The sequence below is a fragment of the Haemaphysalis longicornis genome, unplaced genomic scaffold (genome assembly GCF_048455015.1).
Source record: "Haemaphysalis longicornis isolate Haplotype H1 unplaced genomic scaffold, Haemaphysalis longicornis Haplotype H1 scaffold_1, whole genome shotgun sequence".
In the NCBI taxonomy this organism is placed as follows: Eukaryota; Metazoa; Arthropoda; class Arachnida; order Ixodida; family Ixodidae; genus Haemaphysalis; species Haemaphysalis longicornis.
This window is the reverse complement of record NW_027526203.1, coordinates 167,654,249-167,666,561: the sequence shown is the minus strand read 5'-3', so window position 1 is coordinate 167,666,561 and position 12,313 is coordinate 167,654,249.

Below are 12,313 nucleotides of genomic sequence, written 5' to 3'. Positions count from 1 at the left end.
CCGCGCACGCATTCGAAATCGGCGAGAGGAAAAATGAGCCGACAAGAGCCGCAACCGCGTATAACAGGCCGTGCCAGCCCATGGCGCGGTAGCCAAAGTGGCACTCAGCCAAGCGGCGGACGGCTCGCTTCAAACGAGCGTCAACTTCCTCATCCCATTAGGGCTGCTGCAGGGGAGGGAAAGGAGACAGCGGCGGTCTCCCGTTAGGCCGCGTCCAAATGGATGATGGCTATACGCACAGTTCGCCTCGCTTTCTTCTGCGCAGCTTCCGCCGAGCTGATGCGCGAAGAGCCAACCGCTCCATTCTACGCCGCTGAATGCAGTTCGGGCACGCTCAGGGCAAATGACGTCGGCGTGGACGCTAGAGCTTCACCCCAAAGCTTTGGAACACAAACTGCGTATCCGCGAGCCCCGCGATGCCGCGCATGCGCTGAGCCGTCTGCAAGTTGGTTATTGTCTCCCTGCAGTACAATATTTAAATAGCTGTTGTGGACAACGTTCAGAGAGGCAGAGGGGGAGGCCGTCGTCAAAGAAAAGCACATATATTTATATTATGTACAGGGAACCGTTCATCTATGCAGCCATCTCGACGCCTCGCTTGGTCGTCTTCCTCATCGCCCATGGGTCTGTTGCGCGTGCTGCTTGCATCGTCTTCATCGTCGTCGAAAGTTCCAACATCTTCCCACCCCACAAGAGTCCGTTTGAGTGGTGATGTTGTTGGTAAATTTGCCGTTCGTGTCCAGCCGGTGTCCGATTTCGTTCTTTTTCCATATCTTCGGTCTTCGCTTTCTTCTGCACTTTGCCTTTCTTCTAACTTTCAATCTGTGTTTTTCCATAATGGCTACGTCAAGGGATGAGTTAGAGACATAACGTTTCCGGTAGTCAAGAATGCGCACTGGCTTCAGGTGTAGTTTCAGTGACGTCTTGCATGTGCACCTAACACAATGTCCTCCAAGTTTCTTCCACAACGTACCACAACGTCTTCCAGGTTTCTTTAATTTCCGAATTCGTTTAGTGGCCTAAGTTTTCGTCGACGTCATCATGATCGCGGCAGCGTCCTTCTTTGATCTCTTTCCTGGAGATGTGCGGCATTTTACAGTAGCCCTTTGGCCGATTCGAAGGTGCTTGATCGCCGTTAAGTGGTCCGAGTTATCACGAAGAGCGCGTTTAGACAGTTCGTATCTTGTGGCACTTCCATCGTGTGGTTGTAGCTGTTGCACTTTTGTCTCGGTTGTAGGGCTCCCACAGTGGCCACTCTTTTCCGAGCCACACACTTCCGAATCCTGGCCACGCCTGTCTCTTAGTGATGACTGTGCATAATTGGCCGCTGTGGTTGCCTCTACCTTAGTAAGTAGTCCACCAGCATCCAGATTCTCATGTTCTCTTTTGTGAATGTCCTTCTGCACACAGTCTGCACCATACCTTGTGTCCACAGGGAAGGTCGCAAGAACCTCTGGCGCGTTGGATTCGCCGTTAATGCCTTACGAATCCGGACCGTCCTCGTCATTCACGACATCCTCTTTCGGTTCTGATGAAACCGATTTCGGTAACTGGATGACTTTATGACTTTCTCTTCGTTGCGGATATAGTGAATGCAGTACCATGGCATATCCAGGTCTGAGCGAAGGGGGAAAAGTTGTCTGGCGTATCTCTTGTGAATCCTCAAACAAGTCGTTCAGAAAGGCGCATGAGGTCGCTGATGCAAGTGAAGCAATCATGTTTGGAGATTCTTGGGGTCTAACAACGGTTATTGGAATTCCCATCGATGACGAGGTAATTTGTGGGTCAAGAGTTCCGTTATTCCCCTCGTGTCCCTTGCTTTCACTTGTACTTTTCGATTCGTCTATTGGTCGGCGTTGCTTTCTGTCTTGATTTTCTAGAAATGACTGCTGTGGGGGGCCTCCATTTCGTCCATTAAGTCTCCGTTGAAGTGAGTCAATTATTCTGTGAGCTTGTTCGATAGACTTCAGAGCCTCGTTGTGTTGGCCGTCAATTGTGCTTTCGTAAGCCAGGGCTTCCAGCTTCTCCCTGATTCCAGCAAGTCGGTCGGCGCTATGCTGGAGCCTGGCAGACAAAACGGCGGCCTCGACGTCCTTGGTTTGCTCCAGAGTTTCCGTTATTTCGGTTATGAGCTTCCGGTTGAAGTCGAGAAGGCTTTTCTGAACAATCCAGAGCCGGTTCCGCTGTCTCGACGCCTCCTCCTCGCTTCGGGGTGAGCATGGCGGTCGAAGAATTGAATTCGGCTGCATGGCTCACCTCGTCGTGTCGCTAGACGTCCCGGGTTTCGGTACCATGTAGACAACATCCAGAGAGTCAGAGGGGGAGGCCATCGTCAAAGAAAAAAAAAATGGAAAAAATAAAATGTTCCCTACAAAAATAAAAGCAACCTAAATAAAAACGGGAACAACCCTGCACCAGCTGTGCTATAGCAGGTTAATGCCGATCAGAAAAATAAAAGAACGGGAAGCCGAAGCTCCAAAGCCTTTTGGAAAAAAATGCCAATGGGTTACAAAAAGAAAGAAAAATTGTGAGGCTTTTGCTTTGCTCGGCTGGAAAACAACGCAACAGAGCACCCACATGGAGTTGAGTCATGAACGGAAGGCGAGAAAGTGCCTCAGATAACACACTCCGAACCCAACCCTCCCACGCCCCACTGTTCTGCCATACCGGCCAAGCCCTCCATACATCACCGAAAAGAAAGACGTGCAGCGCACAGTCCTCCCCCCTCTCCCCAAAATATAAAGCACAATAATAACTACAAAGTCGCGAAAAAGTCCCCAAATATTCCCAATAGACCCCCGCCAACAACCCCAAAACATCACAGTCTGCCGACCGCAATGTTCTGCACCAGGAACCGAACACCGTTCGCCAAGTCGCCCACAAGCGCGCCCCACAACACGGTCCCCACTGCCAACAAGAAGCACAAGTCCGTTCCCACACTCCACTAGGCGCAGAGTTCAGAGTGCGCAGTTAAACTCAAGTCCATGCGCAAGTCCAATCAGCTTAGAATCCATATGTAGAGCCGCAACGGTTCCACATGCGGCCGCTTCCGGGACCAGCCACAACGAAGCGGTGTCCCCAGGGCGCCACTAAGCACCGCCGAGATAAGCCCCGGCAACACCGGTGGAGCTGTACCATAAGAGTGGCGCGGAAAGAGCGTCACTCCCCACGACGCAGTTCACCGTCCCGGGAGCTCCACCTCCAAGGATATCTGAAAATAAACAAAGAAACGAAAACCAAGCCCCAACAACCTACGGACAGGGGGATCAAGGCACCCAACGATCTCGATTTCCGAAGCTGTTTAGTCGCTGTTGCAACAGTAACTATAAGAGCAACTCAACAGAAGCACATGGTAGCAAATCCGAAAAAAAAAAAGATTCATCTCCCTCGTTTCAAAAGGAAAGTACAAAACGTTGGACAATCTCTCCATATTTAGGAAACATACCCTGGAGAAGAAAAAAAAAAACAGAGAAAGAAGCCACCTGTAATACAAATTTCAATCCGTCAGCATAATGGACGTGGGGCACATGTCTAAGCGATATAAAGGCCGGTAGACATGTTGCCCGACAATCTGCAACAGTGCCTCAAAACGCCGTCGATTCCCGTATGAAGTGGTTGAACGAAGTAAGCGAGAAAAAAAGATATGCTGGACAATCTCTACCCGCGGCCACACTACCCCCTGCGAGAAAAAGTCTGATGCCGGCCAATCTCTACCCATGACAAACTACCACAGGACTGTTCAGAGCATGTCCTATTTGCAACTGAAACATGCCATTAAGGGGAGCATGGCTACATCAAAACAAGGCTATATTGCTAGGTAAGTTTTCGTCTCCGCATCCCACCAGACCAACACGCACTCCTAGAATCAGCGCGCAGCTAGAATTTTTACAATTTAAATACCTCCGTCCTTGTAGCCATGAGCACACACCACGTATACGATGAAATGAAAAATGAGCCCTGCTGGCAACCCAACACACACTCCAATATACAGTCCACAGTTTGTGTGGAACTATACTGAGATTTAGGACACCATCCACGTGATTCCCAACATCGATAGTCATCAGAAGGCAACACCGGCGCGCTCGAGCCGATGCGGAAAGACCCAGGGCCGGCGGTAAGGCAGAAAGAGTTGGCGCTGCCAACATATACCACACACCCGCAACCCTTCCACGTACGAACCGCTGCTCAATGAGCATTACGGCGGGCAGAGATCTCCCTCCGCTAGGCGTTAGCCTAACGCGTCACGTGGAAAAGGTGATTGGGCAGAGCACCATCGAGTCGACTACATATAGTGGCCTCATGGTAACTGCCGGGACCAAGTGCCCATGGCTGAAAAATTGCCTTCACAGGGGCGCCAGCTCAAAAAAGGCCAGTCATTGTGATTCCCGCAAGTACGTACCAGCGCCCTAGAGGCTAACTGGAGGGCAGAGAGCTCCCTTCGAAGGGTGAACCCCTTCGCGTCACTTGAAGATCACAGTGGCAAATCTAAGCGCCGGCCGGTGAGTACCCAACTCAAGTCGGGACTGGATCCGTCAAGGGCATATGGCTATTAATATGACGCACCATAGCGCGCAGTACCTCTACTGCCTGTCGACCCATCAACAATGCCGGGTAACCACGAGGATGGAATTCATAATTGCATTCAGACGCCAATTGGTCGCGGAAATATTTTGTTCCAGCACAACTGAGTATGTAGTGATCAATGTTCAAGCACTCGGCTCCACAAAAACACTGGCATGAAGGAAGGAGGGAGATCCGATGAAGACAGAAAATGACTTGTCGAGGCGGGGGGAAATCTGGCGGGAGCCGAAGGACGTCAGGGACCCATTTGAATAACTCCGTGTCACGATGCATGGATGTCCACTGTATTGAACAACGCTTCCAACTTTCGGCATTTAGGATAGATCTAAAAACCCGTTTGGAGCGCTGGCCAGATCTCAGCGTTCCGACAGTGCTTGCTCGCACAGCGAGGTGGTCCGCGAGCTCATTCCCAAAAAGGCCTCTGTGGCCCTTAACATGATACAAACGAACACGTAGTCTATTTGAAAGCCGGCGAAATAGTTGCTTTAAGTGATGCACATCCTCACTTTTGGTAATGAGCGAACTCATAGCAGATAATAAGGATAAACAGTCCGTATAGAAGAAGAGCGTCGAATTGCCTCCGAAGCCGAGGAAATGAATGAAAGCCTCCCGAAGTGCTAGCACCTCAGCGGTATAGGCACCAATAGCGGGAACGATCTTGAAACGCTTGGCCACTAACAATCTACCCGTCTGAGAGAATGCGACAAACGCAGCTCCCGCGGACAAACCAGAAAAAGAGCCATCCGTATAAATGTGCACGCCGGGGACCCTGGCCATGGCTGGCCTGGCCTGGCCATAATATATTTATATTATGTACAGGGAACGGTTCATCTATGCAGCCATCTCGACGCCTCGCTTGGTCGTCTTCCTCCTCATCGCCCATGGGTCTGTTGCGCGTGCTGCTTGCATCGTCTTCATCGTCGTCGAAAGTTCCAACAGCTGTCATATTTGGCAGTGCAGAATAAATTGATAGGCGAGTGGTCGCGCTTACAAGACTTTCCTTTATGTGAGTTTATAAATGTACTCTATATGGTTATCATCAATCATGCATTTAATTTAGTATTTTAGGGGTATTCAGACAAAGTGAAACTGGTGGTGATGCTTACATTTTAGGTAGTACTTTTTGAGTCAGAGTGAATCCTGTTGATCATTATTAATGCTGCGTCCAGTAGTGACATAGTGGCGCTCACACCTCGTTTATGGTACTGAGATTGATTGATTGATTGATTGATTGATTGATTGATTGATTGATTGATTGATTGATTGATTGATTGATTGATTGATTGATTGATTGATTGATTGATTGATTGATTGATTGTAGGGTTTAACGCACCGACGCAACGCAGGCGATGAGGCGCGCCGTAGTGGAAGGCTCCGGGTTAATTTTGACCATCTGGGGATCTTTAATTTAGGGTGCTAAGATAGACGTTGTTATCCTACAGCTAAGTGGACCCATAAATAGATTTCTGAGGCATTGTTGTCCTTCAATTAAATGGGCACTCAAATAGATCTGGTGGAGGAGGGGGAACTGAATGCGTTCATCTGATCTAATGGATGGTTGGGTGGATTAGAGCCAGGAATGAGCGGTGTACGGTCCATTTGGTACTTACAAACTTGTTAATTCTTAAAAATTTCCTTCGCAGCCGATGACGCGGCAACTATAGCCACTTCGCGCGTTTTGTTCCCGCCCGCGCCGCTCTATGTAGCATAGGAGGCTACTATTCCTTATGCGTGGTGCCGTGCCACCTGAAAACAAAAGAACTTTTCCATCCATTCCTAAAGAAAGTTGAGAGAAGCGCGGAAGCTTTCTCGCATCAAAACGTCTCTTAACGTTCGTCAAATCGATCGTCAAACCTTCAAAATCCCAAATCGCAAACGGAGAACGAACCCATTCGACGATTTCTCGCGCACTGAGTAAACGCATCTACGAAAGATCTAAATGTATGCCGATACGTGGTTTATGAGATAAAAGTATGCTATTGTACTCCTTCCTCCTTACCGATGCGTGTGCTGTCTTATCTAGAACCGTTCCTTTTTCGCGATTAATTTAAAAAAAACGTCGTTTTGACACAATGGAAGGCCGGTGTCACTCACCTGCCGTGTGTTGAGAGATCTTATCAGAGGTTCCCGGTCGACCAACCTGTCTATGGGGAAATGGATTAGATTTTTAACAGAACGCCGTCGGTCCCACTAAGAAAGCTTTCGCTTTAAAAGTTTGCTTCCTGTCAGCGCCCTTAAAAAGGGATGTCTTCTAAAAGTGTCTTCTTCGAAAAATCGCTACATCTACGCTTGTGGGGCTTAAAACGTTGACGCGAAAGTGTTACTGCGGCTATGCAATGTTGCGGAGTTCGAGTGAGAGTACGGCAGTTTCAGTGTTTACAGCGTTTTCCGATGCTGCCCGGCTGGCTGCGGACGTGTCCGTGGCGTGGCCTTGATGCTTCTGTCTCCAGATGTTCACGTGGGCTTCCCTCCGGATGGCTAGGAAAAGGTCCGTTGCTGCGCATTTTGCAGTGTTTCACTCCCTAGGAGTGCCCGCTCTGAGCTTGAGGGGCAAATATCGCAGTCATGTCACGCTAATTCACTTCTTGGCGTGTTGTACTCGTCTCGTTTCGGTGTGATGGCGTCAGTTTTGTCTGGTGCTCGTGGACATGGCTGGCAAGCACACCGAAATGGAGGGAATGTGCCTATAGTGCCGCCTTCACGTCAAAATGACGCGTGCTGTCTTTTACCCGAATCACCCGACAAAACTAAAAGAAATTTCATCACCAGGAAAGAAACTTCAGCAGAATCACAGGTAAGAATAACACCCACGACTTATGACTGAAAGTTCGCTTTGAGTGTGGAGGCGGGTATTTCCTACTCGTAAGCCTGAGGTGTTCCAATATGTCTCGTTTGGCAATTATCGGATGGCTTTGTAGCATATTGGGGAAGAGGTGTGTTCCCGACGAGCAACTGCCCGGAATGAGAGGTCTCGGGTTACGGCGTCGGCCGCTACTTTGCCGTCCAGGGATTCGTGCCTCGGTGTCCACACAATGCGGATTTCTAGTGGGTTTCGGCGTGCTTGGAATGTCTTGGATAAGCGCCGTTTTAGAAATTCGTCCTTTTTGCTAATTCCTGCGGGATGCTGGCGAGTCAGTGAGCACTGTGACATGCTCTTTGGTTTCCCGCCCTGGGGTGATGGCAAGAGCAGACTAAAAGAAAACCATGCACCCCTCCTTCTAATGACCGCGATGGTTGAACGCGAAGCTTTCTCGTGCGGGATTCGTTGGTTGGCGTCTAAGCACCATGCACCCCTCTCCAAATCCAAACCTCTTCGGCCGTGTCCAAATGGAGCAATCTGATAGACGCAGGCTTCATAACGCGAGGGACCCAGGTTCGATCCCGGCCACGGGAAGCGTTTGTTTCTTTCGCTTCACCCACCATCATTCGTCAATGTCATCCGAGAAAGTTGACTTTCCTGCAGGGCGTTTTTGCATTACAGACGCCATCACTGAGAACACTAAGGCTTCGCTTTAAAATTTACTACACAACAGAAAAACAAGTTAAAACTTTCAAAATGCCGATATTTACCATCCCTAGCTGACAGAATGAAGGAAAACCGCGAAGGAGTACGGCGTTATATTAAAGATAAGAAGATCCCGTTGGCATTCCTGCTGTCACGGCTCAACGCCGCCTGTATAAACATTGCCTAACGCGTGAGCAAAAAATGGCCAAACAGCCACTCTCCTGTTGCTCTCTCCTACCCTTTCCCGCTCCGTAGCCTTCCTACGTGCTTTCATGTCCGCCTACCAGTGCCGCTTCTCGGAAACTATGCAAAATAGTTTACAGTTTGTCTAGCGTTCCCCAGGCGGCGCTCCGACGCCTTCGAGGCAAACTAACAGACACACGCTGTAGAAGTGGGTGCAGTGTTCGCGACTCGCGAGCAGTGACGTAAGGCGGAGCGTCTGCCGGCGCGCGCCACATAGCGGTGGAGTGGCTGAACTAAGCGTCCCTACCCTTCCCACTGGAAAGCGGGCGATGCGTCAGGCAATGTTTATACAGGCGGCGTTGCACGGCTAACGGCGTTACTGGAAGATCACTTTACTAAAGCCGAGTGCGTTAACGCATATTTATATAGAATGTTTTCTGCTCAAAATTCTACTGTCGTGTCTCACTCACTTCCGCAATTGCCAGAAATGAATGACATTGTTATTACCGAGCAGGGTGTGACGTCATTACTGAGTAATCTGAACCCTCACTCCGCGCATAGCCCTGATGGCATCTCTAAACACATCGTAAACCGTTGCGCAGCCTAATTGGCTTTTTTTTAGCCTTAATTTTGAATCTATCGCTCCAAATTGAAATGCTACCCCGTGACTAGAAAAGAGCAAATGTCACACCCATGTACAAAGCTGGGGATCGAAATCAGGTATGCAATTTAGACCAGTATCTTTAACGTCGGTTTACTGTAGGACACTTGAGCATATTTTGTACTCGTCCATATCGACACATATCGAAGCTAATCATTTCTTTTCGCCAGCGCAGCATGGTTTTCGCTCTGGTTTATCGTGTGTGACACAACTAACCGAGTTCATACAAGATGTTGCCTTCTCGTTTGACCAGGGCCAACAGGTAGACGCCGCATTTTTATATTTAAAAAAGGCGTTTGACGTAGCGCCACACAACCTTGACGATGTTGCATAAGTTATAACTTTTGGGTATCCCTTGTCGCTATCTTGATAGGTTAAAACAGTAGCTTACTGCACGTTAGCAATGGGTAGCCATAAGTGGCACGCCATCATCGCTCACTGAAGTTCTGTCTCACGTGCCGTAGGGATCAGTTCTTAGGCCGCTGCTTTTTTTTTTTTTTTTGTCAATGGTCAATGGCTCAATGGTATCCGGTGAAATGTTCGATTGTACTCTGATGACTACGTGTTGTACTACCCTGTCAAATGTGGTGATAATTCACGCGTGTTGCAAGCAGATTTATTTAAAGTCCCAAATTGTTGTGCGCAATGGCAGATGAATTTAAAGATAGCTAAATGTTACCATGTAGCATTTACTAATACGAAAAAACCACTGCAATGCAGCCATCTCTTAAACCATAATGTATTACAAAGTGCACAAGGAGTGAAATATCTCGGTGTGCCATTGAACTGTTGGTTACATTGGACAGACTATATTCATGCAACAGCTGCAAAAGCCTCTCGGGTGTAGTACTTCAGAGAACTTTCAGAATCCCCTAAATAATTAAAAGAAACACTTTATTCCACCAACCATAGGCCTATTTTGGAATACGCATGCGCAGTGTGGGATCCGTATACGGAAGTGTTGAAAAAACATTCATAAAGGTTTCAGAAACATTCAGAAACATTCCAGCTAGATGCTTTATGCCGAAAGAGATATTGGGCGGGATGTTAACTTGATAGGCAAAGCTAAGGGCAGGGATCACGGTACAGTAAGCTGCAGAATAAAACTAGGTTTTATAAGATAAAGAACGAACCTACTAAAAAAGGTAAACCAAACCTGGCATTACCAAGAGACGGGGCGGCGTAGTTTTGAATAACGATAAAGAGCACATTTAGGATAGACGTACTGAAGTACAGCCTAAATGCAACAACCACGTAACCAGCAGTAACTGTAGGCGGTCGAGGACCATAAAAAGGAAACTGCATGGTTACCTATCTTAGAAAACGAAGGAACACTCTGAAAAACGGAGAACTATGAAGGTGTCGAGACAGAAGGAGCAAACAATACCGGTGGAGCTGTAAATTGAGGAAAAGAGGCAAGTTCGTTGTGTTACGTTCGTGCCCATAAAGCGGCAAAGATTGAAGAAACATTAACCAGAGGCGGGAGCTTAAGGGAAACAAAGAAGGAGCTGGCTATTGGTGGAGATAGAGTGTATGAACTGAGAGACAAAACTTGTTACATAACAAACAGCATGTATGATGTAACTAACGCAGCTGAAAAGTTCTATGCCTATTTTTAATTTTTACGCTACCAACGTCAAGCGAGGAAGCAGTGCTCAACGGGCTAACTAATGACGAGGCAGGAAAGGCGCTTAATGGCATAAAGAGAAGGGAAGCTGCAGGTGACAACGAAATAACCTCGGATCTATTAAGTGTGGTGGTGATGTACCGTCATTACTCCCAGAATTCCCCTGCACATTCATTGCGACACTTTACTGCAAAAGTTCAAACCGAATCCCAATTAGCTAGAAAGGTGATTTTACAGAGCTTAATCATTACAGCCCCATCAGGCTATCCTGTGATGAATAAAAGTTGTTAACTATAGTTAACCACCTAGTAGAAATTCTATGTTTCGCACAACCAAGGAAACAGGCTGGATTTAGTAAAGGCGACTCAACAACGGGTCGCACTGATTCCATCAACAGGAGAAATTCACGGAGTATAATAAACCGGCGTTTACAGAGTGCTTAAGTCTTGCGTTTGGTATACACCGCCGTAGGGATAGAAGCATTCAAGGACCAGAGGGAATAGAGAAAGCGGTCACGCGACTCATGGAGGACACATAGAACGAATGTATGGGCACAAGAACCTTGCGTGAGATGAGTAGGTAGTTTCCAATTAGGAAGTGCGTCAGGCAATGGGATACCGTCTCACAGAAATTATTTACAGCACGCCTAGGGAGTAACTGGTTTGACCGATATGAGTGAAAAACACTAGTCAACGGAGAATACCTAAGCCACTAGAGATTTGAGAATGACGCTGTCCAGTTCAATGAACTAGGCGAATGCCTGTTCTTCGCAATCTGAATCGAAGGGGGAAAATAAGTATGAATAGTTCAAAATGAATTGAATAATTCGAAAGTAATGTTGCATTGAACCGTTTCAAGAATTTGTCCACCTTCGCAATTGAATTGCTTAGACCAGAAACACCGGAGCTGGTTATCTTCACTAGCTTTAACTTGGCTTTTCTTAGGTCTGCCCCTTTCTTGAGAGAACGACGGTTAAAGAGCGGAGCTTTCTCTATGCATGCTGAAATAAACCAAAGTCCACAGCCCATCCTCCTCAAGCCCAAAATCCAAACTGCCAAGGTCCGAAGCCAACGCTCGCGCTGCAAACCCAAAGGAAATCCTGAGCGACCCGAATGCGATGATAGCGCAGCCGGATAGACGCCGATTTCATAAGGCGAGGGAGCCAGGTTCGATAGCGACCACGCGAAGCGCTTATTTCTTTTATTGAGGCGCGCACTCCCTACACGGGCACGAAGGCTGCTTGCCTCCTCGCCACTTTTCCGCACGTCTCATCATTTTCAGCCATTGTCGCAGCTCCCACGGCTGAAGTACCGTCGAGAGACACGCCTGCGGTGACATCGTTCTCCCCGTTGTGGTGCCTGGCAACGCCGGAGATTCGTCTCCATGTTCCGGGTATTCGAAAGGCCGACTTGCCACCACTGGCTCTCAGACAGTTTTTCATGCAGTTACGGTACGAACAACACAATGACCGGAAGCATATATACACAGATGGTTCTGTGACGCCCTCGAGCTCGGCAGGGGCGGTGGTTATACCATCAGAATCAACCAAATTCGATTCCGTGCTGCCCATTCCACGATCTGCCATCCGTGCAGCTATCCGTGAAGCTCTTCAAAGCATTATAGAAGCTCCTCCCAAAAAATGGCCTATTCTTACCGACTCCAAAGGCGTCCTGCATAGTTTCCGAGCAGCCCTGCTCTGCGGTCCTTTCCACCAACTGGAGACAGATATTCTATAATTATTTCACCACGCTGTCAT